The sequence below is a fragment of the Berghia stephanieae genome, chromosome 5 (genome assembly GCF_034508935.2).
Source record: "Berghia stephanieae isolate SIO BIC M18660-M18661 chromosome 5, UCSD_Bste_1.3, whole genome shotgun sequence".
Lineage (NCBI taxonomy): Eukaryota > Metazoa > Mollusca > Gastropoda > Nudibranchia > Aeolidiidae > Berghia > Berghia stephanieae.
This window is the reverse complement of record NC_088364.1, coordinates 24587237-24599736: the sequence shown is the minus strand read 5'-3', so window position 1 is coordinate 24599736 and position 12500 is coordinate 24587237. Positions and strand designations below refer to the sequence as shown.

The 12500-nt window shown below is 37.6% G+C and overlaps 1 protein-coding gene across 1 annotated transcript in view; it reads left to right on the top strand.

The window, feature by feature from the left end:
• LOC144972635 (protein NDNF-like) overlaps positions 1–12500 on the top strand; it is a 125942-nt gene that overhangs the window by 24445 nt on the left and 88997 nt on the right. The window lies entirely within an intron of this gene.

Sequence of the window (12500 nt, the reverse complement as noted above, 5' to 3'; positions counted from 1 at the left end):
TACGGGCATACTGCCAACGCCGGCGGAGACTTTCTAGGGTACGATGTGACTTTTCTTGACAGCATAGTCACCGGTGATGAGATTTGGTTGCACCATTGCACCCCAGAAACAAAGCAAGATTCGATGACATGGAAACATCCATCCTCACCTGTCGCGAAGAAATTCAAAGTCATGCGGTCAGCAAAGAAAATAATGGGAACTGTTTTCTGGGACAGTCGTGGTGTTATTCTGTTCGAAACCTTACAACATGGAGAAACAATCAATGCTGCATGCAAGGTACTGCCAAACTCTTGACAAGCTTAGGGAGGCCATTCACAGAAAGCGCCCAGGGCAGTTGACAAACGGGGTCATTTTGCAACACGACAACGCTACACCCCACACAGCACGAGTGACGCAAGGTTGGCTAGAGAAATATGGATGGGAGATTTTGCCACACCCACCACACAGTCCAGACCTCGCACCATCTGATTATCACCTCTTTGGGCCACTGAAACGTGAGCTGGCAGGAAAGCGCTTTGATGTCGATGAAGAGCTTGTTGACCATGTGCGGAAATGGCTACAAAACCTTGACGGAAATTTCTTCCGAGAGGGTATCCATTCCATGGTGCGGCGTTGGCAGAAGTGTGTCGACAGACTTGGCTGTTACGTAGAGAAATGAAGGACGAGTCAATGTATGAACACTGGCAAGAATTTTGTTGATAGCATAAAAAAACGCGGATTTTACAGGCATTTTTCGGTTAATTATGAAAGAGCCCTCGTACTTTGACAAGCGATATCTGAAAATAAACGCTTTGAAATCCGTAGCAACTGTGTCACAGGTATCTTTATAGTTCTATTTCATTAGTTGTTTAGTTATCGATTACGTAAACTTTCTGCTTTGCATTTGTCCAATAATACTCTCTCTCTCTCTCTCTCTCTCTCTCTCTCTCTCTCTCTCTCTCTCTCTCTCTCTCTCTCTCTCTCTCTCTCTCGCCTCACCCTTCTTTATGTTGCTATTCAATGGTCACTATCTCATTTTGATGTCATTCTGCTCCGATTTCGTTTCGAGGATATCAAGTTAGAATCATGTCGTTTCTAGAATAACTCAGTCCAGATCATTTAAAAAATTGAATTATTCACAGTTTCAGAGGCGATGTTCCCTGTTTTTGAACCTTTTATGTTTCTTCCCCGTTTATAATTGCATCATATGTTCGTGTTTTGAGATTTGACTGCTTGTCTGGTTTCGATGTCTATTATCTGCTCATGTTAATCCTTAGTTTATCAGCTCCCTCTACTGGTTTAAATCATATAAATTAGCACTTTTATCACCATGCAATATCATCGCAGTGTTACATAAGCACCTCGGTCCCCTCTCTGAGTAAATTAGTTTTCCATCCTAAACCATTCAAATGTTCATCGCTCTATATCTTTATTATCACAATTTATAAATTCTTTTTCCTATTTTGTGAGTGGAATTTGGCCATTTATTTTCCACTGTATGGGATTAAACTAAAGTCGTATGTATACCAACAAATTAACATGATGCATTGCATGACCCAGTTAAAATGCTGGAATCAAACGGCAGGTAACGACCCGTGCGTTCTTTGTCACAATGACCCGGTCACCTACGAAATTAAATAACTATTTACAAACTATGTAAACCCTATGAATTTTGAAAAAAAAAATAATAAAAACGTGAATCGGAATTTCTATTTCAAATAACATTTCATGTCAATCGGTCGCAGTACACAACAGTTTATGTAAAAGTCTGTCTTTTTACTTCTTTTCATGTATTTCATTTTCTTGGTGAAAGTGTTTACGGCAACCAGATTGCACAATAAATCATTTATGTAAGCATTGCGTGGTCTATGGTGGAAAGCTTTCAAGATTTGAATAACAACAAATGAACTAACTTGTTGAGACAGAATCATTGCTCTAGAAATGAAAGCTATATATCGAAAACTAATATCAATCTTTCCTTGGTCTGAAATCTTATTGAACTTCCAATTAATTCATTTCCTTCCTCTCCGACATCCAGATTAATACAGAAGCTTGATAAAGATGTGCTAACACAGTCTCGTCCTTCTCTTCCTCCTCCTCTCTCTCCTCCTCCTCCTCCTCCTCCTCCTCCTTCTTCTTCTTCTTCTTCTTCTTCTTCTTCTTCTTCTTCCTTTCATATTTTCTTTTTCCTCCCTACTCCAGGTCCTCCTCTTCTTCATTCGCCTCCCCAAATTAGATTTCCAGATACTAATCAAAGCTAATCTGGAGGCAAGTAGCCATCGCAAACAGTTCACAAAACGACTGGGATCAAACCAGTTCATTTGGGTGTCAGTCTGGCGCTCTAGCTATTGAATCATCGTGCTACAATCCCCACCGCATACATTTTTTTCTAATCCAGTCGGCAATTCTATTACCTATTGTGTCTGTGGAATGAAGTAGGTAGTTTATGTCTACCGAATACGATTAATGTTCACCTGCGTTATCACTTACCTGTTACTTGTTACCCTGTAACCACCAAGTAATTCGGATTTCCCTGTGTATCCATTGCCAAGAGGAGACAACCTTCTCCTCCCGTGAGGATTGTTGCCAATATCCCTGCATTCTGATGATATAGCCAGAATTACTACTACACTACTACTACTATATTACTACTACTACTACTACTACTACTACTACTACTACTACATACTACTACTACTACTACTACTACTACTACTACTACTACTACTACTACTACTATACTACTACTACTACTACTACTACTACTACTACTACTACTACTACTACTACTACTACTGCTACTTCTACTACTACTACTACTACTACTACTACTACTACTACTACTACTACTGCTACTAATTCGGATTTCCCTGTGTATCCATTGCCAAGAGGAGACAACCTTCTCCTCCCGTGAGGATTGCTGCCAATATCCCTGCATTCTGATGATATAGCCAGAATTACTACTACACTACTACTACTATTACTACTACTACTACTACTACTACTACTACTACTACTACTACTACTACTACTACTACTACTACTACTACTACTACACTACTACTACTACTACTACTACTACTACTACTACTACTACTACTACTACTACTACTACTACTACTACTAAAAAAAATTTTTTATTCTCTATTGTCTTCTGGCACTTTTCTATTCACTTCATATCTTGTTGTTACCAACATAAGTGCCTGCTCCACTCACTTTTCTGAATTAAAAATTCACCCCATACACCGGAGCATACTTAATGTCTCAATCGTTTCTATGTTATATGTTTGTGTTGAGAATATTGGCTATTAAGCTTAACTGCTGGTCAAAATTATTCGCGATGGTGGTGTACGAACGAATCGGTGGTCTCAAGAAGTGGGTGAGAGAGGGATCTAGTAATGACTTTGAGTTTGAAACGAATATTTTTGGTGTTCGTGGATAGCTCACACGGTAGAGCCACGCTCTCACCTGCCAGGCGGAGTTGTCGTACCAATAAGGTCGCAGGTTCAAACCCCACCACCGCCGCGAAAAAAATTTTTTATTCTCTATTGTCTTCTGGCACTTTTCTATTCACTTCATATCTTGTTGTTACCAACATAAGTGCCTGCTCCACTCACTTTTCTGAATTAAAAATTCACCCCATACACCGGAGCATACTCAATGTCTCAATCGTTTCTATGTTATATGTTTGTGTTGAGAATATTGGCTATTAAGCTTAACTGCTGGTCAAAATTATTCGCGATGGTGGTGTACGAACGAATCGGTGGTCTCAAGAAGTGGGTGAGAGAGGGATCTAGTAATGACTTTGAGTTTGAAACGAATATTTTTGGTGTTCGTGGATAGCTCACACGGTAGAGCCACGCTCTCACCTGCCAGGCGGAGTTGTCGTACCAATAAGGTCGCAGGTTCAAACCCCACCACCGCCGCGAAAAAAATTTTTTATTCTCTATTGTCTTCTGGCACTTTTCTATTCACTTCATATCTTGTTGTTACCAACATAAGTGCCTGCTCCACTCACTTTTCTGAATTAAAAATTCACCCCATACACCGGAGCATACTCAATGTCTCAATCGTTTCTATGTTATATGTTTGTGTTGAGAATATTGGCTATTAAGCTTAACTGCTGGTCAAAATTATTCGCGATGGTGGTGTACGAACGAATCGGTGGTCTCAAGAAGTGGGTGAGAGAGGGATCTAGTAATGACTTTGAGTTTGAAACGAATATTTTTGGTGTTCGTGGATAGCTCACACGGTAGAGCCACGCTCTCACCTGCCAGGCGGAGTTGTCGTACCAATAAGGTCGCAGGTTCAAACCCCACCACCGCCGCGAAAAAAATTTTTTATTCTCTATTGTCTTCTGGCACTTTTCTATTCACTTCATATCTTGTTGTTACCAACATAAGTGCCTGCTCCACTCACTTTTCTGAATTAAAAATTCACCCCATACACCGGAGCATACTCAATGTCTCAATCGTTTCTATGTTATATGTTTGTGTTGAGAATATTGGCTATTAAGCTTAACTGCTGGTCAAAATTATTCGCGATGGTGGTGTACGAACGAATCGGTGGTCTCAAGAAGTGGGTGAGAGAGGGATCTAGTAATGACTTTGAGTTTGAAACGAATATTTTTGGTGTTCGTGGATAGCTCACACGGTAGAGCCACGCTCTCACCTGCCAGGCGGAGTTGTCGTACCAATAAGGTCGCAGGTTCAAACCCCACCACCGCCGCGAAAAAAATTTTTATTCTCTATTGTCTTCTGGCACTTTTCTATTCACTTCATATCTTGTTGTTACCAACATAAGTGCCTGCTCCACTCACTTTTCTGAATTAAAAATTCACCCCATACACCGGAGCATACTCAATGTCTCAATCGTTTCTATGTTATATGTTTGTGTTGAGAATATTGGCTATTAAGCTTAACTGCTGGTCAAAATTATTCGCGATGGTGGTGTACGAACGAATCGGTGGTCTCAAGAAGTGGGTGAGAGAGGGATCTAGTAATGACTTTGAGTTTGAAACGAATATTTTTGGTGTTCGTGGATAGCTCACACGGTAGAGCCACGCTCTCACCTGCCAGGCGGAGTTGTCGTACCAATAAGGTCGCAGGTTCAAACCCCACCACCGCCGCGAAAAAAATTTTTTATTCTCTATTGTCTTCTGGCACTTTTCTATTCACTTCATATCTTGTTACTACTACTACTACACTACTACTACTACTACTACTACTACTACTACTACTACTACTACTACTACTACTACTACTACTACTACTACTGCTACTTCTACTACTACTACTACTACTACTACTACTACTACTACTACCCACTCTACTACTATCTACTCTACTACTACTACTACTACTTACTACTACTACTACTACTACTTACTGCTGCTACTACTACTACTACCTCTCCTACTACTACTACTACTACTACTACTACTACTACTACTACTACTACTACTACTACTACCACCACTACTACTACTACTACTACTACTACTACTACTCCTTCGTTTCTATGTTATATGTTTGTGTTGAGAATATTGGCTATTAAGCTTAACTGCTGGTCAAAATTATTCGCGATGGTGGTGTACGAACGAATCGGCGGTCTCAAGAAGTGGGTGAGAGAGGGATCTAGTAATGACTTTGAGTTTGAAACGAATATTTTAGTGTTCGTGGATAGCTCACACGGTAGAGCCACGCTCTCACCTGCCAGGCGGAGTTGTCGTACCAATAAGGTCGCAGGTTCAAACCCCACCACCGCCGCGAAAATTTTTTATTCTCTATTGTCTTCTGGCACTTTTCTATTCACTTCATATCTTGTTGTTACTACTACTACTACTACTACTACTACTACTACTACTACTGCTACTACTACACTACTACTACTACTACTACTACTACTACTACTACTACTACTACTCTACTACTACTACTACTACTACGTACTACTATACTCTCTACTACTACTACTACTACTACTACTACTATTACTACTACTACTACTACTACTACTACTACTACTACTACTACTACTCCTACTACTACTACTACTACTACTACTACTACTACTACTACTACTACTACTACTACTTACTGCTGCTACTACTACTACTACCTCTCCTACTACTACTACTACTACTACTACTACTACTACTACTACTACTACTACTACTACTACTACTACTACTACTACTACTACTACTACTACTACTACTCCTTCTACTACTACACTACTACTACTACTACTACTACTACTACTACTACTACTACTACTACTACTACTACTTACTGCTACTACTACTACTACTACTACTACTACTACTACTACTACTACTACTACTACTACTTACTAGCTACTACTACTACTACTACTACTACTACTACTACTACTACTACTACTACTACTACTACTACAACAACTACTTATACTACTGTAATTACTATTGCTGTTACGACTACGATTAAAAAGGTGAGCATTTATATAGCGCAATATCCACTAAACGTGCTCAAAGCGCTTTACAAAGGGTCCCTGACCAACGGCAACAAGTAATATATAGAACTAGATGTGGAGCCTAATAAGCGATATTACAATTTATTATGACAAAGATAACGCTGTTCACGCCAACTCATTTTACACCCTAAGAGAATGTGAGTAAAAAGCCTTTTCCAAGGACTCAACTATGTGCCCAGGACCTTCCGTCCTAAAGCGAATGTCATACCACAAGACTACATAGCCACACAAAGTTCTTAAGATAATATTATTGTAACTATTTTGGAAACATGTATTTAAACCATCCTCTGACGTTTTGGCCGTATGACAATCTTTTAACAATAAATACCTCCAGGACATCTGTATTTCCGACAAATGCATTTTAACAATTTGACACAGAACGAATTAATATTGGGAACAATCACCTGACATAAATTTGTACAGCATAGTATGATTGTGTTATCAAATTGGTGAATAGATTTAAGAAATTGAGTTAATTAGAATCTAATTTTCATATTTATAAGAAAAGTATTATTCTGTCCTTGCGGGGTGAAAATGAGAAGATGACAATCACTAAGGACATAAAGTACTCAAATTTACTTTGTTTTTACAGGCTATTTAAGTTGACTCCTTGTAATTTTAGAATAGATTATCATTATTTATTATTATTATTATTATTTATTATTATTATTATTATTATTATTATATTATTATTATTATTATTATATTATTATTAATTATTATCATCATCATCATCATTATTATTATCATTATTAATATTTTCAGATTTAACTCTATCTCTTTGTAGCCTTGCATCTTGTCTCGCTCCTTGACGATGTTTCCCCTATTTCAATTATTTTCCTCTCGCCACCTTCCTTATTCTACTCCAACTGTCATTCATCATTGCTTTCTTATTTCTTAATTATATCTCCAGTTCATGCGCTCCACCTCCTCCTTCCACCTCCTCCACCTTCTCCTTCCCCTCTTCCTCCTTCCCCATCCTCATCCTCTTCCTCCTCCCATTACTATTTTCATTGCATTGAAGACAATCTGTTTCAGTTCTTTTTAATGCCAATTTCTCATGACTCCTTTTAGTATTTCACGATATTATTTCTTTAAAGTACACAAATCCACTTCCCTTTTGACGGGCAATTATCCCTTCTTGTAAACAGTTTATAGCTATGAAAGGAAACCAAACAAATTACACCGACTCAAGATTCCTAGCATAAATGACGTTTCTTTAAAACTCCTATCTGTTTGAATTACCATTGCGAAATGTTTCATTATCACACCTTTATCATCACAATTTTTATTTTCTCGTTTACAACAATGGTGTTTTACCGTTATCAATACGACATTCGATATAATTGCTTAGCCTAGACGTAAAAATCTATAAATTTATGTCTTCGACATCATTTGGAAACATTATTGTTGGATTAAGGTTTTTAGTTTGCTTTTGCTTTTGATTTATGTTGTATGTCTTGTTAGCCACTCTTTAAAAACGTGTATCTGCGTCAGATAATTTTCACTGTAATATTTCGAAACAAGATTGTTTTCCATTAACAAACCCTTTCATAATCACTGAAAACTCGCGTGAATTGTCACGAATTTAAATGTTAATTGGATTTGGTCATAGAGCTCACTGAGATTCAAGTTGATAATCTGTTAAAGTCGAAGGGCTGCTGAAAAAGTTAAAATGATAAAATCTGATAGTAAAACTGAGATTTTAATGTGTGGAAGGCCGAGTATCCTTAAACAGGCAAATAAATCACCTATTACTCTCGGAAATAGCACAGTAGAATTTTCAAATAAAGCAAAAAAACCTTGGCGTCATCATTGATAAAGATCTTTCCATGACAAGCCATGTGAATAACACCATAAAATCTATGTACATAGAAATGAAAAAATAAGCAAAATTCGTAATTTAATACCGAAGCATATAACAGAACTTTCAATTAATTCCCTGGCTTTTATCTAAATTGGACTATTGTAACTCCCTTTGGGCGAATTTAGCTAAAGACAAAATTTGCAAACTTCAGGTTGCTCAAAATAACGCAGCCAGGCTCATTGTACGCAATAACAAAAAATACCCGTCAGCAACTCTTCTTCTCCGTGAGTTACATTGGCTTCCTGTGGAAAAAAGAGTTGCCTATAAGATTTGTACTGTTGTCTACAAATCCCTGAGCACGAACAGTCCCTCCTATATTAAAGACCTTCTAAACATATATGTCCCCAATAGAAACTTGAGGTCAAGCAATGACCAACCAATCCTTGTCAAACCTAAGCCATTGCGTAAAATAGGTGAACAGTCTTTCCAATTTTCGGCCCCCCATTTTTGGAACTCTCTCCCATCACACGTGAGATGCTCGGATTCGTTGACAACGTTCAAATCTCGCTTAAAGTTTTATCTTTTTACGTCATAATGTTGCAATATTATTTTCATATTTTGTTGTTGTTAAATTGAATTCGTATCACGTTTCCTTCACACTTGTCTCACTGTAATATGTTTTGTTTTATATCACTGTAAAGCGCTTAGAGCCTGTGACAACGGGGTAAAGCGCTATATAAATGCCATTTATTATTATTATCAATATTATCTAATTTGATCTCATAGTTTTCTACACATTTTAAATTTCTATTTGATGCGGTATTTACGTCCTGCAATATTCTAGTCATAAAGAAACGTATTTATCTTATATAGTAATACCAATATTTTTTTCCGGAAACTCTATTATTCTTTGTAAAATAATAAAACCTGCCGTGCAATTAAATGCTTACATTAGGACGACTACGACCTGCTTAAGAACTGACGCTTTATCTTGACCACACTGGTAATTATGGGGATCAAAATGTTAATTAAGATTAAATGGAGTAAAGTTTAATTATAAATTTCAAAGGTGAAGTAACTGGTGGGTGTCATCTTGGGCTTTGACCCTCGACCTCAAAACCCATAGATCCCTGCTTCCAGTACCTGACGCAAAATTGAGCCCTTGGAAAAGACTCTTTATTCTCACAGCACTCAGGTGTAAAATGAATACCTTCCCGGTAACCGTATTTTCACTGACGGACTGAGAAATAATCGTTAACATTGCTTTTACCTTGTCCTACTCGTCAAGTGTCGCTGTTTGTTTGGGACCCTTTGCCCTTTCTTTTGTCGAGCTTTGAGCACATAATTTAGTGGGTATTGCGCTTTAAAAAGGCTGAGGTTTATATAACAATATAATTATACCACTTTCTTATCTTTCAGTAGCAATGAATGATTACCAGATATCAAGAAAATCGATCAAAAAGATCGAAAATGAGAATATCAGAGAGCAAATGCTGTTTGTTTCTTAGTTTGGGTTTAAGTATGCATATGTGTATTGTTTGTGTGTTTATGTGTGAGTCAAATTGGAATGTGGCAATTTATCTTGTTGTGACAATTTGTGTCTAATCTATACTCGATGTGTTGTAAGGATCACTTGTTATTGTATACACCTGATTCAAATGGCAGTGACTAGGTGTTTATCATAGGCGTGCATTTTCTTGTTGCAAGACAGTAAGTCTAATTACGAATATAAGGTCAAAGACCAAACGTAGGCTTATATTTTATTGCTAACAAATTGCTAACTTGCGTGATATATTATTTTTAATGTATTGTGTATCTGCGATTTATGGATAGATGTAAAATTTGTTTTAAGAATACAAGACGAATAAAATGTAAATCGCCATTTTTTCGAAGAGAATATTTATTTCTCTGATTATTCCTTGAAGAGTTAAGAAAACCATTTCTCATGAATCATTCGTGTCATTTTGTCCCTGGTATGCAAAATGCAGAATGATTACTTTGCACAAAGCATTTGACCCACATTTTATAGGTTGTTTCTGTATCATCAGATATAAACATAAAATTAGGTGTCCCCCATGATTAGCAGCGTTTTCTTTGACTGAAAATTGCTCTCCTGTGAGTTAGATGTGCGCTATTCTATCATCTGGAGAAAAGAAAAAGAAATATAGAGTGTTTATTGCGCGATATTTACTGTGGATAAACTGTATAAAGTTAAATACTATTTCTTTGTTGCTTTCGAATCTGTTAATGAATATGAGCAATTTACAAGTGCGAGTCAACAGAATGGGTAATAGGCATCTTAATTGATCTTTTGGTCCCTGGCAAACAGCAACACTTAACATTTTAGGACGAGACATGACGCCTGTTAGGCGATATTACAATTGTTTCGGACAGAGACAACGCTGTTTACGGCCAGGTACTCATTTTACATCAGAGTACTGTGAGAGAATGTGAGTAAAGAGCCTTTTCCAAGGACTCAACGCCAAGAGAGACCCGAACCCAGGACCTTCCGATCCGAAAACGAATGTCATACCACTATACCACATTGCCGCATCTTGTAGTGTATAAACCGGATTTTAAAGTTCTTAATTTTCAGAATGTATCAATTATGCATTATGAGGCGCAAGGAATATGATTGATTGGTAGCATTACTCTAAATAAATATTCATGTACCACCAGTCCATGGAACATAAGAATAAACAAAATGGAACAAAATAGGTAAAGGTAAATGCAATGTAGAACACTGGTTGTTCAACGTAAGCATATGGCGTTGGGTCTTGTTACCGAAAACAAATCAAGTTTTCATCCTCGAGGAAACGAAATCAGCATGTTCATAATGAACTGCTGATAGAGGTAACAGAGTGCAATTACCAATTGATTGAGAGAAATATGAAGACAGTAGACGCGTCAGGCGTCATCATTTTGACATAAAACCAATGAATACGTCGACGCCTATTTGTTTGTTGTGACATTTTCAGATGTGCTAAACAACTCGAAATTATCCGTGAAGAATAGTTAACATTGTAAAGACCAGCAATTATAATACAAATGATATTGTTATAACGCCTACACTCTTTGATCGGCATTATAGTATTCTCTTATTCTCCTGGACATGTGTTGATGATGAGGATAGCTGATTGTTTTAATTAAAAATAAAACAAAAAAAAACAAATTGCCAATCCTGCATTTTCCTGATATGTTAACGGTTATTTGTGAGACTAGTCGATTGGAGGCCTTTCGCTTGAACGATTTTCACAAATTGCTGTTTCGGCTGTTTTTCTTATATCTGTGGAAAAAAAAGCTTTCCATCGCCTTGATTTTGTACGGTAGAGTTATATTTTTGCTTCGAGTCGGTGGCACGATTGCTTATATTGTCGAGAGTGGTAAACAAATGGATGAGTGACAATGATCTTAAATCTCTAGCATCGTAAGTTGTTGCGTAAGGGGGTCCAGACAAATGAACTAGTTCGAGCCAAGTGTAAATAATGAGCTGTCTATAAGCAGTGACTGATATTGTTGGAGTGTTAGGAGACAAATAACGTCTAACAAGTGTCTTGTACGTTATGGAGATGGGACCGATCTCTATAAAGCATGCAAGGAGGAAAAATAAAAGCATCCTTACGTATATTGGGGTGCTACGTAACACCGGAAATGACCGGAAACAACGAAAAGACGACAGTTATGGAATGTTGGCAGCAGCAGCAGCGGGGAGTGAACCAGGGACTCCGAGAAGTGTACACCAGTGTGGAGTGAACCTGGGACTATGGGAGGAGGACGTCAGGGGGAAATGAACCCGGGAATATGGGAGATGAATACCAAAGAGAAACGAGCGGAAATAACCAGAAACAACCGAAAAGAAGATTGTTTATTGATGATATGCGATGAGGTAAAATGCTCACAACATACACCAGCCGGATATCACGCAAAAAAAGTTACCCACGTCGAAAGGAACTTTTCCTATCTCTATGATTTCCTCTCAAACAAATGTTTCACGCGTAAAATTCGTCACAGTCGAAGGGGAATGATTATTATGCAGCATCCGGTGTCTTAAGTAAATTCACTTCTCTTTGGATTGTGATCCCATTTATTTCTTTTATTCGCAGCTTGGTGGGAAAATACGACATAAAGGCAATATAATAGTAATTGTAGTATAGTGGTAGGAGTAATAATAATACTACTACTAATAATAATAATAATA